This window comes from Euleptes europaea, chromosome 11, assembly GCF_029931775.1.
Source record: "Euleptes europaea isolate rEulEur1 chromosome 11, rEulEur1.hap1, whole genome shotgun sequence".
In the NCBI taxonomy this organism is placed as follows: domain Eukaryota; kingdom Metazoa; phylum Chordata; class Lepidosauria; order Squamata; family Sphaerodactylidae; genus Euleptes; species Euleptes europaea.
In genome coordinates, this window is record NC_079322.1 from 21,757,134 (window position 1) to 21,771,482 (window position 14,349).

The 14,349-nt window shown below is 44.9% G+C and overlaps 1 protein-coding gene across 1 annotated transcript in view; it reads left to right on the forward strand.

Annotated features, from left to right (window-relative positions):
• ELMO1 (engulfment and cell motility 1) overlaps window positions 1–14,349 on the forward strand; it is a 344,558-nt gene that overhangs the window by 286,619 nt on the left and 43,590 nt on the right. The window lies entirely within an intron of this gene.

Sequence of the window (14,349 nt, forward strand, 5' to 3'; positions counted from 1 at the left end):
TGTTTGATTGTCTCCACCTTTTTGCAAGAACTACCCTCGCCACTATTGTGGCATATTTAAATACGGTAAGTCTTTTTGTTGCGGAGACAGTACCAGTGCACTTTTGTTAAGGTGTTCCTAAAACGGATGTCACATAATTCAGTGGAAGTTATTTAAAACACATCAAGTTTTACTTTGCTTTAACATGAAATGTTAGTACAAGAATACTGCCGTTTTCCTGAACTCTACTTGAGACCCTGGAGAGCTGCTGCCCGTCTGAGTAGACAATACTGACTTTGATGGACCAGGGGTCTGATACAATATAAGGCAGCTTCATGTGTGTTCATGTGTTCACTTTGCTGTAATTGTGATAGCTGCCTTAGCAGTGTTCGTAATAACAATATTTTTATGCAAGCTGTGGATCCAGGTGCAGTTGACAGATTGCAGCCTCATTTTAAGAGAACCTGAAGCCTTTCCGCTGTAGAAGATACCATTTGTTTAAGTCTCTAGGCTAAAAGAGGTTTTCTTTAACAAAACGTTCTTTCCTTCTACTTAGGAAACAGGGAATTCGGAAGCTTTGCTTAAAGGTGTCATTTTCCATAGTTTAGTTACGTTTACGGCAGGGGTGGGGAACCTCAGGCCCGGGGGCCGTATGCGGCCCCCGAGGACATTTTTTGTGGCCCTCGGGAGCTCCGGGGCCCTGCTGCAGAGGCAGGGCGGCCCTCCCAGAGGGTGTTCCTGACGCCACGGCTTACAGTGGCGCTGCGGCGCTCTTTGGACCTCCTCTCACCGACTGTCGGCTGTTGAGCAGCGAGAGGGAGGGGGAAAGAGGCTAGTGGCTCCCGGCAGCAGAGCATGCATGCAGGAGCCAATCGGGCTTCGGGGGGGCCCTTTTGTGGACTCTGGGGAGGAAAGGGCATGGAGACTGGGGCCTGGTCGCGCGGGGCTCTGTGCGCCGCTGGGTGTGTGTGGGCAAGGGAGGCTGGGGCCCGGTTGTGCGGGGCCAGCGGGTGTGTGTGTGGGGGGGAAGGCTTTTCTCTCTTTTCTTCCTCTTTTTCTGTCACTCTTTCTCCTTTCTCTCCCTCTTTTTCTGTCTCTTTGTCTCCCTCCGTCCTTTTCTTTGTCTCCGTCCTTTTCTTTCTTTCTCCCTCTCTCTCCATTTCTTTCTCCCTTTCTCTCCCTTCCTCCCTTTTCCTCTTTCTCTGTTTTCCTTCCTCCCTTGCCGATCGACTGTTTGCTCGGGCGCACTGCTGGCTGCTGGGAGGGGGGAGGGGGGTACCCTGCAGGCCTTCTCTGTGTGGCCTCCCCTGAGGTTGCCAACCTCCAGGTGGTGGCTGGAGACCTGGCAACCCTAGCCTCTTCCCCCCGCCACCGGGAGATCTACACCTGGTATGGCCCCTGAATGATGTCATAAATATGCGAATGGACCTTGGCAGGAAAAAGGTTCCCCACCCCTGGTTTACGGTATGCTTCTGTAATGGCAATTAGGTGAGATGAGAGCGCTTATTAGACATTACATGGAGCTCACCAATGGGGACACATGTACAGCTGTGCATTGCCCCGTTCACATGAAATGGGGAGCATGTGTCCTAGGAGCATCACGGATAGTGCACAGTCATTTTTGTGGGGTTGTAATATCTGAAAAAGGCTACAGACATCTGCCGCTCAAGAAACACATAGCTACACGGGCTGGCATCCTGAGGATGGTGTGCAAACTTGTGACTGGTGCAGAAATATTCCTGTGTTGTAGTCTGATCTTTAGCATCAGTTCAATTTGTCAGAAAAATATACCTGTATATATTCCTCTCTCCTGTTTTTATCTGTTTTTACATTTTTTGTTCTTTTTTGGCAAGGATTTAACACTGCTTCCTTTAAAAAAAAAAAACTACCATGATTGAAGCTTCTAGTATGTGTGGGCATTAAATTTTCTGCGATTAGAAGGTCAAACTGGGAAGACATGCCCATTGCTTCTTGAGGAACTTGTGATGAGTCATTCCATAGTACTATGCCTGAGTTACGTGATCATTTAAAAAGTTGGTGCTGCTCTTGTAATCCACAACAACCTTGCTAGAACAGATATTCACACCCTGCAGTTGATAAATCCCTTAAATGTCATACGATGACAACCAACACTGTGCCATAATGTGCTAATCCGCATTAAGACATACACATGATTTGATACTTTCACCTTAGAAATGGATGCAAAGATAATGGGAAGCAGGCAGCATGCTTATAATGCAGAACAGTGGCTGAGGTTGTCACTGTAGCCATTGGAGAACACTGCCCTCCAATTTCTAATTGAATTGGTGAGCTCTGCATACAACGTTAGCACTTTTTCTTCTTGCTGTTTAGATCTTTTGAGACTTACATAAAAAAGGCCATGCTGGATCAGACCAAGGACCATCAAGTCCACTAGTCTGTTCACACTGTAGCCAACCAGGTGCCTCTAAGAAGCCCCCAAACAAGACGACGGCAGCAGCGTTGTCCTGCCTGTGTTCCAAAGCACCTAATATAATAGGCATACTCCTCTGATCCTGAACAGGTATGCATCATGACTAGTTTCCATTTTTACTAGTAGCCATGAATATCCATCTCCTCCAAGACCATGTCCACTCCCCTCTTAAAGCCTTCCAAGTTGGCAGCCATCACCACATCCTGGGGCAGGGAGTTCCACAATTTAACTATGTGTTGTGTGAAGAAATACTTCCTTTTATCTGCTTTGAATCTCTCGCCCTCCAGCTTCAGCAGATGACCCCGCATTCTAGTATTATGAGAGAGGGAGAAAAGCTTCTCCCTGTCCACTCTTTCCCTACCAAAATTCTTATGAACTTTGCAAAAGTTCAAATGGTTGCCAATTTTATGGGGGAGGGAGAATGGGACAAATATTGGAAGGGGCTGAGTGCATGTCAGAGAAAAAATATAAAGATATGTGGTCACTAATGGTCAAAAATATGCTTTTTGAGCAGCAGGAAACTGCAGCAGTGTGACAGTTCTTGGCTAGCAGGGGCATACTTCAAAACCACTGTTTGCAAATCTCTCTCTTTTTTCTCTGTTGCTTTAATCTTTTGAGTCTGGGGAGCGGGAAGACGCAGCCAATCTAGTGTGCAGAAATGGCAAGGCAGAGAAAGCCTTGATAAATTAGGCTGTAATGTGTCAGCTGCAGGACAAGCAGCACCACATTTTATTTTATTTGGCTTGGTTCAAAGATTACCTCTGGAAATTAAGTAGAAAAAGGAAGGGAGATGGAGATTAGACATGATTTTTACTGCTGTATATTAAGTCACTCCACAGAAGTCATAAAAGCAGAATAGATCTGGTAGCATAACTGCAGAAGGCAGCCTCCATAAAGCGATGGCAAAGTACCTTCTCTGCTGCAGGTAAGACTTTTTCAGTGATTTTTTTTTTTAGGTACTCAATGAAGCATTAAATCACAATGGGATTTCTCCGCTGTGCTTTTGCTTCTTTTCTTTTGCATTGGCTTTTTTTTTTTTTTTTTTGTGAGGGGGGGATGAAATTTACTGTCCATTCAGGTTTTAACTCAGACCAACTGCTGCCCTTCCAGACTGAAGTCTTATTCCATAATTCACACTGGTGCTAATTTCAACAGCCAAACATTGGTACGTTGCGTATGCTGCATATCAGGGCAGCATGTGGCATGTGCGCATGTGATAGCTTCATGCTTTCAGCTTGCTGTTTGGTAAACAGTGACAGCAAACTCAGAACCGCTGAACGCGACTTGAGCCAGATTTGGTGAATGATCTGGGGGGCGTCTGAAGCACTGCTGAGATGAAGCAGTTACAGACCTGACCAACCTGTTTGACAGGCGATCACTGGGAATCCCATACGAAAGATGAGATATAACACACAAAGCTGCCTGATACTGAAACAGACTATTGGTCTATCAAGTACTGTCAATTCTGACTTGCTGTGGCTCTCAGGAAGAGGTCTTTCACATCACCTACTACTTGATCTTTCTATTTGGAGATACCAAGGATTGAACGTAGGACCTTCTGAAGAAGAAGAAGAGGAGGTGGAGTTGGTTTTTATACCCCACTTTTCCTTACCGAAAGGAGTCTCAACGCGGTTTACAATCTCCTTCCCCTTGTCCACAACAGACACCTTGGGAGGTAGCTGAGGCTGAAGAGTTCTGAGAGAACTGTGACTGGCCCAAGGTCACCGAGCAGGCTTCATGTGGGGGAGTGGGGAAACCAATCCAGTTCACCAGATTAGAGTCCGCTGCTCATGTGGAGGAGTGGGGAATCAAACCCGGTTCACCAGATTAGAGTCCGCTTCTCTTAACCACTACACCACACTGGTTCCACATGGAAAGCAAGTGCTCTGCCACTGAGCCATGGCCTGTTTCCCAGTACAAGAAAAAGAAAATGACTTCAGTCTAGTCCTGCATGTATTGGTTGACCTTCAAGTTGGGGCTTATGTTGAAATAATTATAATAACATTTCAACGCACACCAAACACAGCCCTAACTCCAGCTTATCATTGTGTTGCAGGCAGAGGCCACAGAGTTTGGCCACAGAGACTTCTAAAATATGGCAAGGGAGGCAAAAAGAAGGCTGAGACTGTGCAGTTGATCCAGACAAGCATAACAATATAAATTTTCCAAATATTTTGAATCCATGGGAGAAAAAACCCTGACATTTAAAATTAAAATAAGTGCAGCACTTATCAATCCTCATTTTGTTGGTTTAACAACATAAAAGGCATCAGTTTTAACATAGTTGGCATATAAAACTGTACTATTTAGCATACATATGAAGTTTACAATGATAATACCTTCACTTTCTACAAGTACACTTGTGAATACAGGATGAGTATCCCTTATCCAAAATGCTTGAGACCAGAAGTGTTTCGGATTTCAGATCATTTTGGATTTTGGAATATTTGCATATACTTAATGAGATATCTTGGGGATGGGACCCAAGTCTAAACACAAAATTCATTTATTTTTTATATACACCTTATACACATAGCATGAAGGTTATTTTATACAATATTTTTAATAATGTTGTGCACGTGGGGCCATTGGCACGACCGGCCTGCACTTGTGCCATTGTATTACCCTTTGAGGGCACTCAAGAAGTTTTGGATTTTTAGAAGTCAGTAAACAGTAACTTGATTAATTTTAAACTTAGAGTAAATAGTGTTAGCATAATAATCAAAGAAATTTAGGCAGTAGTGTTAAGACCTAGTTAACAATGTTAGTTTTTGATTTGAAGCATCAAATCTATTTAATGTATTTTTTCAATAATGATATGGTTTGGCTTGGCCGTGGTTAAGGCTTTGAATATTCGGTTTCCCTTGGAAGGCATGGCACATTCTATGTATGGGTTTGTATGTATTTTATTTTTTCTTTAACAAAAAATGTATGGGGGGTAAAAGAAGTTTTGGATTTTGGATCATTTTGGATATCAGATTTTCAGATAAGGGATACTCAACCTATGTACCTAATATTTTAGAGAGAGAGAGAGCTGCAAATTATTGTATCTTTTACTACCTTAGCACATACCGTATTTTTCGCTCCATAAAACGCACTTTTTTCCTCCTCAAAAGTGAGGGGAAATCTCTGTGCGTCTTATGGAGCGAATGTGGGGGAATCCGGCCCCCGGGGAGAAGGGCAAAGTTGCGGAGAGGCCCGGCCGTGGCAGCCCAGCGCAGAGCCGGCGCACCCAGGAGCCGGCTAGGAAGCCGCCAGCCAGCTGGGGGGCGGGAGGCCCCTCCCAGCCACCCAGCGCAGTGGCAGCAGGGCCGGGCCGCCCCGGGAGCCGGCCAAGACTCCAGCTAGCTGGGGTGGGAGGCCCCTGTGAGCTGCCGAGCGCAGCGGGGCCGGGCCGCCCCAAGAGCCAGCCAAGACTCCAGCCAGCTGGGAGTGGGAAGCCCCTGTGAGCTGCTGAGCGCAGCAGGGCCGGGCCGCCCCGGGAGCCGGCCAAGACTCCTTCTGGGGAGGGGGAAGCGGAGCAGGAGGTTTCCAGCTCCAGCGGCCCTTTGTCATTCCAGGCGCGCGCGCGCCCTCGCTCTCTCCTTCCTTCGCTGGTGCAGCGCCTGGGCGCGGCGGCGCGTCTTATGGTCAGGTGCGTCTTATAGAGCAAAAAATACGGTATATGTTTATATTTGCTATCAGGCAGGTAGGAAAAGTAGAAAATAGAAAACCCAAGTTTTCCTGTAAAACAAAAGGAACTGTATTATTTGGATAGAAACAATCTTATGCAGTCACAATAGGACTAGCGGCATATTTGGATTTCAAGTGATACTATGTAACATTGAAAGCTCTGAAGTCTTCATTAGTGTATTATGAAACATTTTAGAAAATCAACTGTGGACAAAATGTAAATAGCATATATTCCCTTGAAAATATGTTGTAAATATCTGCAATATACATAGGAGTTAACATTCTCTAATGCTATACATTGTTTTACATAAAAAACCTTCCCACTACACACCTGGAATGAATAAAATATTGTCTTTAAAATCATTTTATTCATTCCAAAAGAGAAAATATTTATTGGAGAGGTTTTTTGTTTTGTTTTTTTGTTAATGCTCCCCAACATTCTAATTTTTCAATTGGAAATTTGTTTTGTAAGCCTTCTGTAGGGACATTTTCCTTTGATTTTATTCTGGAGTTTTTTCCTAGCCTTCATATCTGTAGAACAACATTATGCACTCAAGATACATTAGCACAAAGTGATTCGTGTGACATGAATAGAGTCAACCTTTCCATTCTAAAGAGGCTGGGTTCAGAGAGGTGAAAAACAGAACAAGAGAATTACAGGAGAGAGAGAACGACCAGACATGTCCAAAACTAACCATTTTCCAGGCCTGAGCTGGAAGTATTTATAACCAAGCTTGGTCAGGAAGTACCCACAAATCTTCTAGAAGTAGAGTTATGCCTGAAGATATAACTTATTTTTTCTCCTCCCAATTCTCCACCACAGGGGAACCACAGGAGTGGTGGAGAACCTTCTGCAGAATCTTTCATCATGTAATCCTATTCAATACCCTGTATACAGCATTAACAGATAGGACTGGATGCTGAGAATGATGACTACCAAAGCAGAACTTTTCAGACTGAGAAACACCCAGCGGTGTTCATGCATTGACCCAGTGTGCCTCATGCAGAAGTTGTTTGACACCCATATGTCCTAAAGACAATTTTTACCAGGAAGCCCTCTCAATAATTTCCATAATAGGGTACGGGTTTTCTTATCCTTAAGTCCCATAGGTACAATATCATATCTACCCATGGATCGTCTAAAAAAGTACTTTTTCCCCCCACAGAATACAGAAGTGTCACTATTTTATATGTAGTGTAGCTTAAACTGTTAAGATATCTCAAATTAATTTTTGGTATAATCTAGCTATTTCTACTTGCAGGGTATGTGTCTCTCTCAAAAGGGAAGTGCCTTTGATGAATCCTAATATTTCATTCCCATTTAAATGTCAGACACATGATGGAAAATAGTAGCTCGATACCTCTAGAAAGAGATAAAAGTGTTTGATAGATGAGTTAGAAGAAGGTTGATGGCATAGCTGATCTTACGTTTTTAGGACACCTCGGTTCCCACCAGGCACAGAACAGCCATTTATCAAATCTTGGGTCTTCTCATCAGTCATGTAACCTTCTTCCAGAGAAGGCACACTTTTCCTCTTGTTTCAAATGATAACATTTGGCGTTCTAACTATGCAGTTGCTATAGTTTCTGACAGTAGTTGTCCATTTCCCACATCACCTACTTCAACTGGGAGAGAGGAGAGAGTTCCTCATTTTTTTAATGAGTCTAGTGTTTGGGGTGTAGGACCATTTTAATATAATCTGAAGATACTGGGTGAAATTCACTAGAGATGCCATGGCTAATGGGCAATAGGAATTTTTTGGGAAATTTCTGTAGGATTCTCTACAAGGCATTTGAGTCAATAGATATATACAGAGTGCTTAGGAAGTTGGGATGCAACCACATTAGATTTAAGTTACCGGTAGCTTTTAAAATGTGCATATATTGACAGGAGAAAAATGTTCATAGACCCCATGGTAATTTTAGAGTCCTGATTAATTGTTCCCATTAATTTAACTGGCATTTTATTGTAATCATCCCCATTAATTTAACCGGCATTTTAATGTCATTCATGCTACTTAGGGCTTTGATCTAATGACTTTTTGGTAATTTACATTGTTTTCTTTCCAGTTTGTCATCTTTATACTCAAAAAGATAGGCACAAAGAAGAAAAGGGAATTGCTGGTGTGATCACAGGATAAAATTCTAGTCAAATGAAAGATTTGGGGGAAATTTCTGTTTCCCAACGTCTCATAAGATTCATTCAGAATTTCCTTGTATTGGGAGGAAGAACAGACAATGACTAACAGAGCAATCCTAAGCAGCGTTACACCCTTTCTAAGTCCACTGACATCACCAGGCTTAGAAGGGTGTAACGCTGCTTAGGATTCCTCTGTTAGTCGTTGTCTGTTCTGTTGAGGACTGCACTCTCAGAGTTCTAGTGTGCTATGTTTAGTGATACCTGGCTGATTTGTCACGGGTATGGTTGTATGTGAGTTGCATTTACACTTAAATTTGTGCTAGAGGAATTAAGTCTCCCCAGGCAGTGTCAGAATGCACCCATGTTTGCCCAACAGTGGCATGAAGAAACAAAACACAGACTGTAGAGACTTTTTTTTTAACAAACATCCTAAGTAAAAATGTGACATAGACTCAAACTTTGTGAAATATCAGTGGGAACTCATTCTTCATTCTAATTATTTTTTACCTAGGCTTTTAACTGAGGGGGTTCAACATCTTTTAGCTGTTTTTATAGTCTGCTTCTACCCTGAGAAGTGTTTTATGGATTATTGTTTTAGATCTCTGAATGTTTTATGCCATTTTTGATTTGTGCCCTAGCTTGTCTTTATGCTTGTTTTAATATTGATACTTCTGATAAAGTTGGTGATTTTGTTGTGTTGTTACTTTGTGAGTCACCTCGAGCAAGTCTATGGAGAGGCAGCATAGAAATAGTCTGAATAGGTAATAAATATTTATCCAGTGTTACTGGAATATAGATGGGACCACAAAGAAAGGTTTTTCCAACTCGTTCCCATTGATACGTCTATGCAAGATGAAGGATGCCCAAATTAAGTCCAATTTTTCCTACACAAAAAGTTATTTAATTTGTTTAATTAGATCTCTTCCTGATTGGATACTTGTTTATTTTATACATTAATTTTGTCCATATATATACACTGGACTGAGAGGAACATCTGTACAACTAATAACCCTCATTTATGTCCAACTGGGTGTTTATGGCAGACTGTCCATATTAGTAACCAGTAATTGTACAGTGCAGCTGTAGAAGTCTTGATAGTAATTATGCTAATTTGTTTTGTTTGTTAGGGAGAGCAAAAAATATATAGTTGTACTAAAAGAGAGCTGTAAGAAGCAGGCGTTCAGGGAATAGAAGCTGCGGAAGGAAACTCTGGTGGGAGAGAAAGTGATTAAAACAAGATTGATTGGTTGGGCCTAAAGTGTTCATATGTATTCCATCCTCTGCTGTGCTGCAGAGAAAGGAAAAAATAGCCACTCCTGACATTCTGGAATAGGGAAGAGAGAGAGGGAGGGGAGGAGGACGAGATCTATCAGAGGCAACAAGAGTGTTTAATTTTTCCAAAGACTATGATTAAACAAATGTTTCTGCTGCCTGGCAGCATTTGCAGACATTTGTTGGGACAAAATACAAGGAGGCAATTTGTCGGCAGTAATAGGCCCAGGTAGGTTGGGCCGGCTGTGTAGATTCGTTACAGGGCTTTCTCCGAGCTTTGAGTGTTTGTGGAATCTGCTTCCTAGGAGTGCTCCAGTGAGTGAAACAGAGTACATCTCTTGAACCCAAAGTCCTCGAACCTTTTGCCTGTGTGGATGTTGGTGGCTTGGATCCTGCATAGGGCTGCCAACCTCCAGGTAGTACTTGGACATCTCCTGCTATTAAAACTGATCTCCAGCCGATAGAGATCAGTTCACCTGGAGAAAATGGCCGCTTTGGCCATTGGACTCTATGGCATTGATGTCCCTCCCCTCCCCAAACCCCGCCCTCCTCAGGCTTCGCGCCAAAAACCTCCCGCCAGTGGCAAAGAGGGACCTGGCAACCCTAATCCTGCAGAATGTTTCCATCACCAGAAACAGCATTGGGGGTTGCAGTGGGAGAAAGGAGGTGAGAAAGTCACACTCTGCAGACAGAAATCCCCTTATGGAGGCTCTGGGGAGCAGGGAGCCCCAGTTATAATGGGGCCATAGCAGGCTCTTGGCTCTTAAAGGCTGTTTCTCACAAGTCAAGGCTGAGCCTAGGCAGAACATGAGAGGTATAAACCTAATTTATTTCTTAACTTTGCTGTGCTTCCTTCCAACTAGGCAAATTCATGCAGTATCCGATTGTCCAGTGGTTTTGTGTTCTGAAAAATGTGGCAAGGGCATAGCTGGTCACCACTGTAAAAATATTCCTTAAGATGTCCCTGGGCATGTTCAGCAGTACTGCTGACATGCCATCTTAGATCACTGAGCAGAGAGAAGACAAGACCTTGAGGGGTAGAGACTGTCTTTTGTAGTTTAAGCCTATGTAGTTTAGCACACATTTAAAACTGGTGGGTTGGAGGTAATTGCAGAAATATTGACACCGCGTTTCCCTGCACTGAAAATAAGTCTTCATGTATATTGTTCCTGTTCAGGACTGTAGTTAAATTGTGGAGCTCCCTGCCCCAGGATGTGGTGATGGCTGCCAACTTGAAAAGCTTTAAGAGGGGAGTGGACATGTTCATGCAGGATAGGGCTATTCGTGGCTACTAGTAAAAATGGATACTAGTCATGATGCAAACCTATTCTCTCCAGGATCAGAGGAGCATGCCTATTATATTAGGTGCTGTGGAACACAGGCAGAATACTACTGTCTTGTTTGTAGGCTTCTGAGAAGAGCCTGGTTGGCCATTGTGTGAACAGACTGCTGGACTTGATGGACCTTGATCTGATCCAGCATTACTTTTCTTATGTTCATAGTGAACATTACAGTCCAGTTCTACCCTCTTTTTCGTATGAAGATTTATAAAAGATAAATAGGAAAATAGAGGTCAAAATATGAATAAGTAAAAACCACATGGAAACTCTGGTCTTAGAATGTTTTAATGTAACAGTCTGTTTAAAGTTGATTAGTTGTCCCTAAAATATGATGCAATTAAGTGTACACTTCCATACTTTAGGACAGCCAAGGTGTCCACTGATGTGTTTCTTGGTGCTCACTTCTTTATTCCCCAAAGCATCTCTGCCACAAAGCTAAGAGCTAATTCGTGGCTTTTCTCTACCTTACTGAAGCATGAAGTGCTTCAGAAGAACCCAGGAGGCATCACCTTTGGGTCTTTAGGGAGTACCTGTTCAGAGACATCTACACCAAGCATAAGAGAATGCTTGTCTTGGGAATATCCCACCTTTTTTTAGTTGCCCCCTCCCCATGGCAGCCATTTTATGTTGGCAGCTAGTACTCCTGGTACAAACGGCAGAAGGCTCGTCAAGGTTGGACACTTCTGCTTTGTAATATCAGGGATTAAAGAATGATAGGATGGGTTTCTCTTATTCTATCGCCGCCTGTTTAGATGACCTGTTGATTCTAATCTGTGTTGTGAGGAGTACAGAACCATATGATAGTAGTTCTCACAGCATAAAAGTGTGATTATATATGCTTCTGCCCATAAAAGCACATTACCAAGTTAATTTCATGCAAGAATGATAAGTGGATGTTTTACTCCAGTGTGGTGTGGTTAGAGTGTCAGGTGACTAGGATCTGGGAGACCCAGGTTTAATCCCCACTCTACCATGGACGCCTGCAGGGTGCCCTTGGATTAGTCTCACCTTTTCACCCTAATCTACCTCACAGAGTTGTTATAAGGGTAAAATGGGGAAGAGGAGAACAAATTATGCCACTGTGGGTCCCTATTGGAGAGAAAGGCAGTATGTAAATGAAGTTAGTTAATTAATTAATTGATCATTCAAACGAATGCATATAGGTAAAGCACATATTTTAATCCTTGCTAAGGGACTTTGAACGTGAGGGCAGTATTTAATCAATTTTTATTATCACAGTTGCAAAGGATCATATTTGCTGGTCATGGACTATAATAAATACTATTGATTCACAGGTGATTCTGTGTTGTTATCAAACATTTGGGCTATAGATAGAACTATAGGATATAGAACTGTGGAGAGAAGCAAGTGGGCACAAGGAAACTCATTGGTGGGCAGCACATTGGGGATTGTTTAACTAAGGTCATGTGTTCCTAGGGAAAGTCCACAAAGTACTAGTTCTTTAGCACTGTTAAATATAAGGGAGTGTCTCTAAATTATGAATTCTGTCACTACAGGCTCTATTTCTAGGTGACATTCTAGGAATGTCAAGAACTTATTAAAGAACTTGAACACATGAAGCTGCCTTATACTGAATCAGACCCTTGGTCCATCAAAATCAGTATTGTCTACTCAGACTGGCAGTGGCTCTCCAGCGTCTCAGGCAGAGGTGTTTCACGTCACCTACTTGCCTAGTCCCTTTAACTGGAGATGCTGGGGATTGAACCTGGGACTTTCTGCATGCCAAGCTGATGCTCTACAAACGGAGCCACCCCCCCCCCCGAAAGCTTCTGATTTGTTGACATCGCCCTTGCCCTGATGCTGGAAGGAGCATTTGTCCCCTTCGTCTTGCTGCTTGAAATAAAAAGCATCCGGTCACGTAAGTTAGAAGCTCAAGTTGGAGAGCATGATGACAAAAAAAAATTATCTGATTTATCACTTCTGGGTTCGATCACTTCCTGTTCCTGCACTACTTTTTGCACACGTGCATGGCAAACCCTCAAAGAGATGGGACAAATCAAAACAAAGTACAATGACTTGCAAGAGGGGGATTATGAAGCAGAGATGCCTTTAGCAATTCACACGAGACAGCCTGTCTGAGCAGCCTGTAAGACAGGGATGGGGAACCTCATGCCCCCGGGCTGTAAACGGCCCGCGAGGACATTTTCAGTGGCCTCCAGGAGCTCCAGGGCCCTTCCATTGAAACGCGGACCAGCATGGCTTTCCCCGAAACTGTTCCAGAAGCCACAGCGTGCAGGAACGCTGCAGCGCCCTTTAAACCTCCTCTCGCCACCTGTCAGCTGTTGGGTGGGGAGAGGGAGAGGGAGGGGGGAAAGAGGAAGAAGCCAGCCACGGGCGTGCCTGCGTGAGGCACGAAGCCTTCACCCCTGCTGGGCCCCGCGCATCCGCATGTGGAGGGGGGGAGAAGATGCTGTGTTGGCGCTCTTCCCTGCCGTCCCCTCAAAGGCCTCCGCCAGCGGCAGCAGCACTGAGCCCAGCCCAGAGGACGACAGCAGCAGCGATGGCCTGGAGCTGGATTTTTGGGAGCCGCCTGAGGGGGACGAGGAGGAGGAAGGCGGCGAGGAGGAGCTGCTGCTGGAGCCCCAGCCTCGTTGCTGCTGGCCTTGCCGCCCCTGCTGTCATCCCCCGGGCTGGGCTCAGTGCCGCTGCCACTGGTGGGGGCCTTCGAGGGGGGCGGCAGGGAAGAGCGCCAACACAACACCTTTCTCCCCCCCCCGCATGCGCGCGTCAGCAAGGCTGAAGGCTTCCTGCCTCGCATGCACGAGGCTGGCTTCTTCCTCTTCCCCCCCTCCCTCTCGCCTCCCAACAGCTGACAGGCGGCGGGGAGGCCAGCAGCAACTAAGCTGGGCCTCCTCCTCCAGGCTCCAGCAGCAGCTCCTCCTCGCCACCTTCCTCCTCCTCGTCCCCCTCAGGCGGCTCCCAAAAGACCAGCTCCAGGCTGCCACCGCCATCGTCCTCCTCCTCAGGCGCCTCTCCCCGGCGGTTTTCGCCCGCAGCCTCCTCCTTCTCAGGGCCCTCGCAGAGGGCCAGGCAGCCCCTCAACAGCCGCGTGTTCTCCAGAGAAGGGCCTGCCGTCTCCCTCCGTCCTTTCTTTCTCCCCCTCCCCCTCTCTCTTCCCCACTTCTTTCTTCCTTCCTTCCGTCCTTCCTTCCTTCCTCCCTTTCATCCTTCCCCAGTTCCTACCTTCTGTTTCCTTTCCCAGTTCCTTCCTTCCTCTTTCTTTCTCTCTGTCCCTCCCCCCACTCTTCCTTCCTTCCTTCCTTCCTTCCATCCTTCCTCCCTTTCATCCTTTCTTCCCCAGTTCCTTCCTTCTCTTTCCTTTCCCAGTTCCTTCCTTCCTCTTTCTTTCTCTCTGTCCCTCCCCCCACTCTTTCTTCCTTCCTTTCATCCTTTCTTCCCCAGTTCCTTCCTTCTCTTTCCTTTCCCAGCTCCTTCCTTCCTTCCTTCCTTCCTTCCTTCCTTCCTTCCTTCCT